The 10483-nt window shown below is 42.8% G+C and overlaps 2 non-coding genes across 2 annotated transcripts; one reads left to right on the forward strand and one right to left on the reverse strand.

Annotated features, from left to right (window-relative positions):
* Window positions 1-4968: 4968 nt before the first annotated feature.
* Window positions 4969-5057, reverse strand: trnap-cgg (transfer RNA proline (anticodon CGG)). Its single transcript is given in 2 exon segments — window positions 4969-5004; window positions 5022-5057. It is a non-coding gene; the product is annotated as a tRNA-Pro (tRNA).
* A 5112-nt stretch (window positions 5058-10169) lies between these two features.
* Window positions 10170-10243, forward strand: trnat-agu (transfer RNA threonine (anticodon AGU)). The gene has a single exon. It is a non-coding gene; the product is annotated as a tRNA-Thr (tRNA).
* The last annotated feature ends 240 nt before the right edge of the window (window positions 10244-10483 follow it).

The raw sequence follows: 10483 nt of genomic DNA on the forward strand, positions 1-10483 counted from the left end.
TTATTGTTTTTAAGTTTTGTTTCACTCATTCAGTCCACCCAGAAGGTTTCGTGAAAGTCCCATCCTTCTCGAAACGGCAGACGGAGTATTTTGCATTGTTTGCTGAAATCAGCAACAGTTCCTTCCAGGAAGGTGTTGAGATTGTAAGGTCGCGAAATATCAGATTGTACATTGGTGTCATTGTAAAAAGAGTAAATCTTATGGTCAACGTATGTACCATAATTATGATTAGGTCCTGATCATTTCGTGTCTGTGTCTGTTGAAAAGGGATGTGCTGTAAGTCCCGGATCATTCTGTGTGCGTTTTAACCGATTTTCTTGATCCCTTTTTCTTTCTGAACTGAAATGACGATCCTCTCTCGTGAAGAATTTTCACCGCCTGCTTCGGGCAACTGGTAGGAAAAATAACTAATACTGATGAGACCAAGTTCATTCTGCTGGGCTTCCATTCCAATCTCCACACTCTATCCCCCATTCAGACCCACCCCCGCCTGGACATTATAATCTGCGATATTCATAAGCGAATGGAGAAGCCGAATATCACGTTATAATTTTCTTGGTTGCTCAACAATGAATAGCTTCAATTGCAATGATTCAGAAGGTAATCATAGAATCATATAATCTTACAGCACAGAAGGAGGCCATTCGGCCGTCGTGCCAGTGTCGGCTTTTTCGAAGACCTGTCCAAATTAGACCCACACCCCAGATTTTCCCATAACCTTGCAAATTCGTCCTCTTCAATTATGTCCAATTGCCTTTTGAATGATCCTATGGAATCTGCTTCCACCACAATTTCAGGAAGTGCGTTCCTGATCTTAACAACCCTCTGTGTGAAAATAATTCTCCTCAATTCCCCTCTAGTTCTTTTCCCAATTATTTTAAATCTGTGATCTCCGGTTACCGACCCACTTGCCAGAGGAAACAGTTTCTCCCTACTTGCTCTTTCAAAACCCCTCACTATTTTGAATATCTCTATTATGTCTCCCGTTAACCATCTCTGCTGTAAGGAGAATAATCCCAGCTTCTCCAATCTCTCCAAATAACTGAAGTCCCTCATCACTGGTATCATCCAGGTCAACCTGCTCTGAATCATCTTCAGTGTCTTTTCATCCAAAAGTGTGGTGCCCAAATCTGTACAATACACTTCAGCTGAGGCCTAAACAATGATTTGTAAGGATTAGTATGATTTCCTTTTTTTGTGTTCAATGCCCCTATTTACAAAGCCAAATATCCCATACGCTTTCTTAACCGCCTTATCAACTTAACCTGTTTTATGTATATGAACTCCCAGGTCCCTCTGCACTTGGAACCCCCCATAAATTGTTCCATTTAGATTATACTGCCTCTCCATGTTCTTCATCCAAAAGTACATCACTTCACACTGATCGGCGTTAAAACTGTCACGTGACCGCCCATTTCACAAGTCTATCTGTGTCCTCCTGAAGTCTGCTATTATCTTGCTCATTACTTACTCCGTTGCTAACTTTTATATCATCCGCAAACTTCGAAATTGTACCCCCTATTCCCACATCCAAGTAATTTATATATAACAAGAAAAGCAATAGTCCTAATACCGACCCCTGGGGGATTTCATTGCATATTTCTCCCCAGTCAGAAAAACATCCGTTCACCACGAATCTCTGCCTCCTATCCCTCAGCCAATTACTTGCCCACGTTACCACTGGCCCTTTAATCCCACGTGCTTCTAGTTTTCGAATAAGTCTGTTATGTGTTAATTTCTAAAATATGTCCTGAAAATAACTGTAATTTTATTGATAGCAATGAGAATACAGATATTAAGACCGAGTGATAGATCGGGTTGATTACCAATACCCCAAGGTGACGGGACCCGAGCATGGGAAATCCCATCTGGGTTTATATTTTCCGGAAACGGAGACGGAAAATAGCAAAACTCATCCCGTCGAAATCCAACAATTGAACGAAGATCCGACAGCCTTTTCCCATCCCGGGTTTCCAGACCTGGCCGTTGAAGGAAGCCTGATAAGTCCATTAGGGAGCAACACCGAAAGTGAAGAAACGCAGACAGAGATAGAGAGATACATGCAAAGAAAAATCGTATAAATCTCCAATTCTGTGATTGAGCAGAATTTAAGCTGCAGCTTCAAGGAAATTCGTCGAATGTCGTGAAATCTTAGACGTGTACATAGGGCTGGATAATAACTTTATTTCTGAAAAAAGTAAACGCTGCCTGGTAACTACAGCTCTTATTTATTTGACCATTTTACAGTGGCGGTGTGAAGTGATTTCGAATCTCAGTGAATTTCAAGACCATGCTTGACCCACTCGTTTGGTCACCCACAGATAGCACGCGGCTGTAGACTGCGCAGGCTCATCACAGGAACTCTGCCAGACTGCATGTTCCAGACTTGTATCCAACGCTACACGTGTAGCCTGCAGCCGTGTGTGGATTGGTGGTTCAGTGTAGACGGGAAACCAGGGGTTTGGTTCCAGGCCAATGCAGCTTCCTTTACCTTTTGTATCTGTACCCATGAAATCGCCTGAATTGGGATAAATTCATGTGCCGGCTTCAATCTGTACAACTTCTTGAAAGATTATCTTCATTTCGTCTACGTGTCTTTCGTGGACATACCCTCTGCATTCTGTCCTCTGGTGTTCAAACATGCTCGGCTGGAGATAAGTCAAACCTGCCTTCTGCACTTGCTTCAAAGATGTGAGAAGCCAATTGGTGGTTTTTGACGAAAAATGGGGACGCAAGGGGGCTCATACCGGGATTTGTACCAGTGAAACTCCCTGAGCGAGAATCAGATCCAAAGTCCAACTGGTAACAGAGCCGTGCAGTCACTGTAAAATTTCGCTGCTACGCAGCCGATCCACCATCCTTTCAGAACACCATGGCCATCCAAACTCGCTTTCTTGTACGATATACGATGTAGAGCAATATCAGGTTCTAAAGTAATTATTTCAGATCAACAATATTCGTCTCTCTTTATCAAATTAGTTTTGAATGTACGACTTGTATTATCAAGTAACACTTTACAGAATGAATTACTCTGAAACGACATTGTCGTCTGTCTCGGCATCGTCATAGTTTACACTCCACCATAAGTACACTTTACTCAAATTGCTGCTTTCATTCACTATGAGAACGAAGAGCCACGAATGTGGAAACATTAGCTACGAATTTATCAGCTGGGTTGCACCCTTCCTTTTCCTACTTCCTCAGTCTTTTTTTTCTTTACCCTTCTCTGCTATTGTTGCAGGTTAGATCAGCCATCGCCGTTCAAGGAAGCCTGAGAAGTCCATTGTGGACAATACAGAGAGACAAGAGACGGAGACATGGAGAGATGGAGAGATGCATGCAAAGAAAATAAAGAGTATAAATGTCAGGTTTTGCAAACTAGCAGAATTTATGTTACAGATTGGGAGAGATTCCTTCTTGGGTCTTGAAATCTTGCAAGAGAAGGTTGGACACAAGTTAAAATCATAGGCCTCGCTGGAGAATCTCTCATTCTGGGAAAGAGATAAATGCGGTCAATTAACTCCAATTAATCTATTTCAACACTGAAGTGATCTTTAAACAGTAGCTCTGCGAGCAGAATTCAAACCTGGGCAGGAAAACCTCAATTGAATTTTGAGTCCAACGCTTTAAACACTCGGCCACCGCAGCTGTAAACGGCATGTTCATTCAGATCGGATCCCAAATGGACACATGCTGCTGTTACAAACACGCGCATTGATGGTGCTTGGGGTCGAATTCTTACTTGTTACGCTGGAGACCTTGGTTCGATTCCCGATACAATGCAGGATCATTCTGTAACAATGAGGAGCTGAAGAACAAAAGTATACTATTTCGCCCCTCGAGCCTTATGCGCAATTCAGTGAGATCCTGGTTGATATAGAACCGAACTGCATATTATCGCCTTAGCCCCATGTCCCTTAATGCCTTTGGTTAACAAAAATCTATCAATTTCAGTTTTACAATTAACAATTGAGTTCGCATCAACTGCCGTTTGCGGAAGAGAGTTCCAAACTTCTCCCTCCCTTTGCTTGCAGAGGTGTTTCCCAACTTCACGCCTGAAAGTCCTGACCATAATGTTTAGGTTATGTCCCCGAGTCCTAGACACGCTAACGGGCGGAAATCTTTTATTTTCTATTTACCCCATCAGTTCCCCTTAATATTTTGAAATGTTCGATCAAATCAGCACTTAATCGACTGAATTCGAGGCAAACCCGAGTTTATGTAATCTCTCCGCGTAATTTAAACTGTGGAGTCCAGGTAACATTCTAGTAAATAGACGCTGCACTCCCATCATAGCCAATATATCCTTCCTAAGGTGCGTTGCCCAGAACTGAAGGCAATACTCCAGGTCTGGTCCAACCAGAGCTTTGTATAACTGTATCATAATGCCTATCCCCTTGAATCTAGTCCTCTGGATATAAAGACCAACATTCCATTTACCTTTTTGATTATTTTTTGTACCTGTCCATGACATTTTAATGATGTATGTTCATGGACCCCAAAGTCTTTTTGGACCTCCACTGTTTCGAGCTTTTCTCCATTTAGAAAGTACTCTGATTTATCCTTTTAGGTCCAAAGTGGATGACCTCACACTTGACGAAATTCATATCGATTTGCCACAATTTTGCACATTCATTTATCATATTAATGCCTCTCTGTAATTTTATGCTTTCATCTGCACTGCTTACAATGCTGCCCATCTTGGTGTCATCGGCAAACTTGGATATGTGGCTTTCTATCCCGTCATCTAATATCCGCCTGAATTGGGAAAAATCCAAATTCAGTTTCAATCTCCTCATCATCTTGAGACATTTTATTTGCTTCATGTGTATTGCGTCGACGAAACTTCGGCATTCAGTCCACGAGAGCTCAAACATCCTCCGGATATATTTCAGTTCCACCAACAGCAAAACTGAAAAGATGTGAGAAGACAATTGGTGACTTTTCACTAAAATGAGAAACACATGCGGGCTCGTCCGGGACTTGAACCCGGGACCTCTCGCATATCCCTGAATGAAACTCCCGAAGCGAGAATCATACCCCTAGACCAACGAGCCGCTGTTACTTTAGTTGTGCAGCCAGTGTAAATGTTGGTTGCTTCTCACAGCCGATCGACCATCCTTTCAGACCACTTCGATCCATTCAATCTCGTTTTCTGTTCGGGTGGACAGCAATATCAAGTTGTACACCAACTATTTCCATTCACCAATATTAGTCTCCCTTTACCAAATTGCTTTCAAGTGCACGACTTGAGTTATCAAGTAAGACGTTTCAGAATTAGTTGCTCTTAAAATACATTGCTTGTGAGGATACTCAGAGTCGTATCGATTTCTGGCACGCTCTGTTCCCTTTGCATTGCAACCTGCACATAGAATTGAATCATAGAAAGCTTACAGCACGGAATGAGGCCATTTGCGCCATCGAGTCCGTGCGAGATCTCTGCAAGAGCAATCCAGCTAGAACCACTCCCCTGCCTTTCCCCGAAGCCCTGCATTTTGTTTCCTTTCAAGTAATTATCGAGCTCCCCTTTGAAGGCCATGATTGAATCTGCCTCTGACGATCCGGATTCTTTCCCCTCAGTCTGGTTCAGTAATAACTGAAGTCGAATACATTTTAAAGTTCAGCACAACTTTAAAAGCAGGGTTCTTAGTCTGCAGCATTGATTTGGACTCCTGATAGAGTCCCTCTATGCTGGCAGAGCAAGAACAAAAACATACAGAAATCCACACGTTTTCATACAAATCAATAGGGGTTGGAACATATTTAACGAGGGTCAACACCAATCATAAGCCGGGCATAGGTTGCCATGCGAGGTTACATTATTTCCGGTCAATCATAAATCGTCCATGTGCTGATCATGCTGCTGTTAGACATCAAAGGGGATACTTCCTCACTTTCCAACTTGGAATGTTCTTCCCTGTCCCTTCTGTTCCTTATCTCCCAACCTGGAATGTCTTTCAACTTTGGCTAAGCTCGTGACCTATATTGATCTGCCATAAACATGGAGACATTCAGACCAGTCCTTGACTCACATCAAAGACCTATCATTGATAAGACAATGCAGGCCTGCTGACGACACAAACATATGGCCCAGCAGGAGGCCAGGCCACCTGTACCAATCTCAGTTACTAACTAATTAACACTTTCTAACCATTTTGCATTCTGCTTCTTTGCCACGTAGGCATCTTAATATTTTACCGAAAACTGACCACGTAGGGATTCTCACCTCCATCACACCCTCGGGCAGTGCATTCGAGATCCGAACCTCTCGCTGTGTAAAAAAGTTTTTCCTCATGTCACCTTTGGTTATTTTTCCAATCACTTTAAATCCATGTCCTCTGGTTCTTGACCCTTCCGCCAATGGGAACAGTTTCTCTCCATCTTCCATGCCTAGATCCTTCATGATTTTGAATACCTCTATCAAATCTCGACAAAACCGTCTCTGTTCCAAGGAGAACAACCTCAGATTCTCCGGTCTATCCACGTAAGTAAAGTCCCTTATCCCTGGAATTATGATCGTATTTTTTTTCTGCACCCCCTCGAAGGCCTTCACATCTTTCCTGAAGTGCGGTGTCCAGAACCCCACACAAAGTTTCAGTTGTGTTCGATCCAGTGTGTTATAAAGTTTCATCCTGACTTCTATACTTTTATACTTTTGTACTCTATGCATCTATTTCTAAAGCCCAAGATGCCGTATGCTTTTTAACCGCTTTCTCAACCTGCCCTGCCACATTCAACGATTTGTACACATAAACACCTCTTTGTTCCTCTACCGCTTTTACATTTGTGCCCTGGAGTTTATTTTGCCTCTCCTCGTTTTTCCGACCGAAATGTATCACTTCGCATTTATTGCGTTAAATTTCATCTGCCCCGTCTCCGCCCATGCCACCAGCCTGTCAATATCCTTTGAAGTCTATCACTATCCTTATCACTGTTTACTACCCTTCCAAGTTTTGTTTCATCTGCAAATTTTGAAATTGTGCTCTGTGCACTCAAGTCCAAGTCATTAATATATATCAAGAAAAACAGTGGTCCCAGCACTGATCCCTGGGGAACGCCACTGTACACCTCTCTCCAGTTCGAAAAACAACAGTTCACCAGTAATCTGTTTCCTTCTGTTCGTCAATTCTGCATTTATGTTGTGTCTGGCCCGTTTATTCCATGGGCCGCAATCTTGATGAGAAGCCCACCATGCGGCACTTCAGCAAACACCTTTTGTTAGTCCTCATACACCACATCAACTAAATTGCCCTCATCTATCCTCTCTGTTACCTCATCAAAAAACTCTAACAGGTCAGTTAACCACGATTTGCCTTTAACAAATCCGTGCTGCCTTTCCCTAATCAATCCACCCTCGTCCAAGTGGCTGTTAATTCTGTCCCGGGTTATCGTTTCTGAACGTTTCCCCACCACTGAGGTTAAACTGACTGGCCTATAATTGCTGGGTTTAGGCGTACAACCTTTTTTGGACAAGGGTGTAACCTTTGCAATTTTCCAGTCCTCTGGCACCACCCACATATCTAAGGATGTTGGTAGATTATGACCAGTACCTCCGCAATTTCCACCCTTACTTCCCTCAGCAACTGAGCATGCATCCCATCCGGACCGGGAGGCTTATCTACTTTAAGCCCAGCCAGCCGTTCAAGTGCCTCTTCCTTATCAATTTTTAGACCATCCAGTATCTCAACGATAACTTCCTTTGCTGAGACTCTGGCAGCAGCTTCTTGGTAAAGATAGATGCAAAGTACTCATTTGGTACCCAGGCCATCCCCTCTGCCTCCATGAGTAGACCTCCTTTTTCGTGCCGAATCGGCCTCACCCCTCCTCTGACTACCCGTTTACTGTTTGCATGCCTGTCGAAGTCTTTTGGATTCCCTTTTATGTTGGCCGTCAGTCTATAGTCATATTTCTCTTTGCCTCTCATTTCCTTTTTCACTTCTCCTCTGAACTCCCTAAATTCGGCCTGGTGAATTAACGCATAAAAAAAAGTCAGCATTTCTTTCAGCCGGAAACAGAAAGTAACTGGTTGATCAATGGCGATTTGAACAAGTATTCGTCTTTTTTACAGAGTTGAATGAGTTTTGCGAAATTAATACAGTGAACTAATACAGTAAAGTTGAATTCCTGATCGGGAACCGCCTCATACGGCGCATTACTGCCCATCCCTGGGAAACAAGATACTATCGAAACTTTGACAACACATCTCAGGTCCCCCTACAAAGTCACAGCTTGCCAGCTGTTCCGAAATTTGGAGCCTGGACAGGGAGTTAAACGCTGGACCTTCAGCTCACTGCCCACTTTAAAAGTCTGATACTCTACCGACTGAGCTACCCAGGCTCGATACTACATAAGCTCCCATCGTACATATTCATGGGAGATCTCTGAATTATCCCTGCAGTTGTCGAACGAGGGTGAGGTCCGTTTGATAAAATTCTCAGTAACGTGTTGAGGAGAATCCTTGTTTCTGTTGAACAAGATGTAAGAAACATGGACAGTGAACTCGTGAGTTTACAATTCTTCTTGTTTGTGCCAAATGTCGTGTCATTCGTTAGGAGCAATTAAAATAGCACTTTACCCAGCGGCTCAAAAGCTGAACTTGTCCCACACGGGAGTTGGAAAAGGCCTCTCGACCTTTCAGCGTATTAACATCTGTGAGCTGAATAATTTCACCCGTGAAACAGTGAAACCAGGCAGCATATTTCTCTTCCAAATTTTCCCAACACGAAACTTCCAACCGATGAATATCGGTTTAAAGAAAAGAAGAATTGTGTGTTTGGTTCTTTAGATTTAAAGATCTTGTACCGGCCCCTTTGCCATATGAGCTGCCGCTAAAAGCCCCCTCTCCCCCTGTGAACAAGTAAACTGGCACTTGCTATTGAAAGACGGTAGGCCAGAGGAACCCAAATTCCCACATGGGAAAACTAAGAAGTCGATTGTTGACCTCCATACGTTTGTTCCACAAGAGCGTATTGTAAAAACGACTGGTTGTTAACAAGTTGCGTTATGGAAGATACCATTTCTACCTTGAACTCCGATCAAAATGTTCCGAGTAAAAGTTTTGGTTGTTTTAGAAGACGCTCGAACTCACAACCTGGTCATTTCTGGAGCCCATACTGCTATAAATAAGTAACGCACGCTTAACAATTGTGCAACACGAGAGCAGCGAACAGCCGACAGCATCAGCGCTCCTGCCAAACAGCTTTATTTTCGGTCTCTCAATTATTATGATGTGGAGATGCCGGTGATGGACTGGGGTTGACAATTGTAAACAATTTTACAACACCAAGTTATAGTCCAACAAATTTATTTTAAATTCCAAATTTAAAATAAATTTGTTGGACTATAACTTGGTGTTGTAAAATTGTTCTCAATTATCACTTCGAGATCTTTCTCAAACACAAGTCTCCAATCAAGATGCGCTTCGTTAAATAACAATTCCTAAATCAAGAGAGTTTTGATCGATCATGACTAAAGTATGTACAATTTCCTCACCTGTTCCATTTCATCCCCTGGGGTGGAAACCATCAGCTCCTGGAGATTTGTCTATCTTTCGCCTCCTCATTTTCTCCATTGCCATCATTTTACTTGTACTGAATCCCCTTGATTTATTAACAGTTTTCCTCGTGTCTCTGGTATGTTAGCGTCATCCATTTCTGTGACGACCGATGCAAAGTAAAAATTTAGCAACTCTGCCATTTCCTGATTTCCAATTACAATATCACCTCCATCTGTCTTTCAGCAGCCCACATTACTCTCAGCCTCCCTTCTTTCTCTTAATATACTCGTAAAAACCTTGAGAGTTGTCCGCATTTCCCCTCATAAGTTTGTCTCCTTTTCCCTTTTTGCTCCTCTTACGATTTTTTTCGTTTCAGCACCACAATAAACAACACTCCGCTGTAAAGTTCGGCTCAATAGTTCTCCAATGTCAGAGCGAGAATTGTCTGAAGCCCTGATTTATTTAATGTCACAAATACAATCACACATAATCATCCATGTATCAACGCACTGAAGGATACACAAAGATAAACTCAGCGAGCAATGCAGTCAGTGTCGGGATGCACAGGTGAACGGACAAGCGAAATGGACAGAGACAAAACGGCCTGAACCCCCAACATTGAAGTGTCGCTGATAGATATTAGTGAGGAGGTGGGGGCACCATGTCATCAATTGGTGCTATGGCTTAGTTGGTTAAAGCATCTGTCTAGTAAACAGGAGATCCTGGGTTCAACTCCCAGCAGTGCCTTGTGCAGCTCGTTATTTTACCTAATTTATGGAATAAAGCGACAAAATAACAATGTGGTGTTCGGATTTGTTCAGGTTTCAGGAGGAAACGGATAACAGAATGACTGTTCAAAAACGCCCTTTCATTCCACAGACAGACCTCTCAGAGAATGTGTCTGTAACACGTTAATTTCAGGACACGTTCTTGTTTCGAGGCTCGTTGGGATCGGGGCATAATTCACGATTTGAGGTTCAAAGCCGG

Source organism: Heptranchias perlo, chromosome 20, assembly GCF_035084215.1.
Source record: "Heptranchias perlo isolate sHepPer1 chromosome 20, sHepPer1.hap1, whole genome shotgun sequence".
In the NCBI taxonomy this organism is placed as follows: domain Eukaryota; kingdom Metazoa; phylum Chordata; class Chondrichthyes; order Hexanchiformes; family Hexanchidae; genus Heptranchias; species Heptranchias perlo.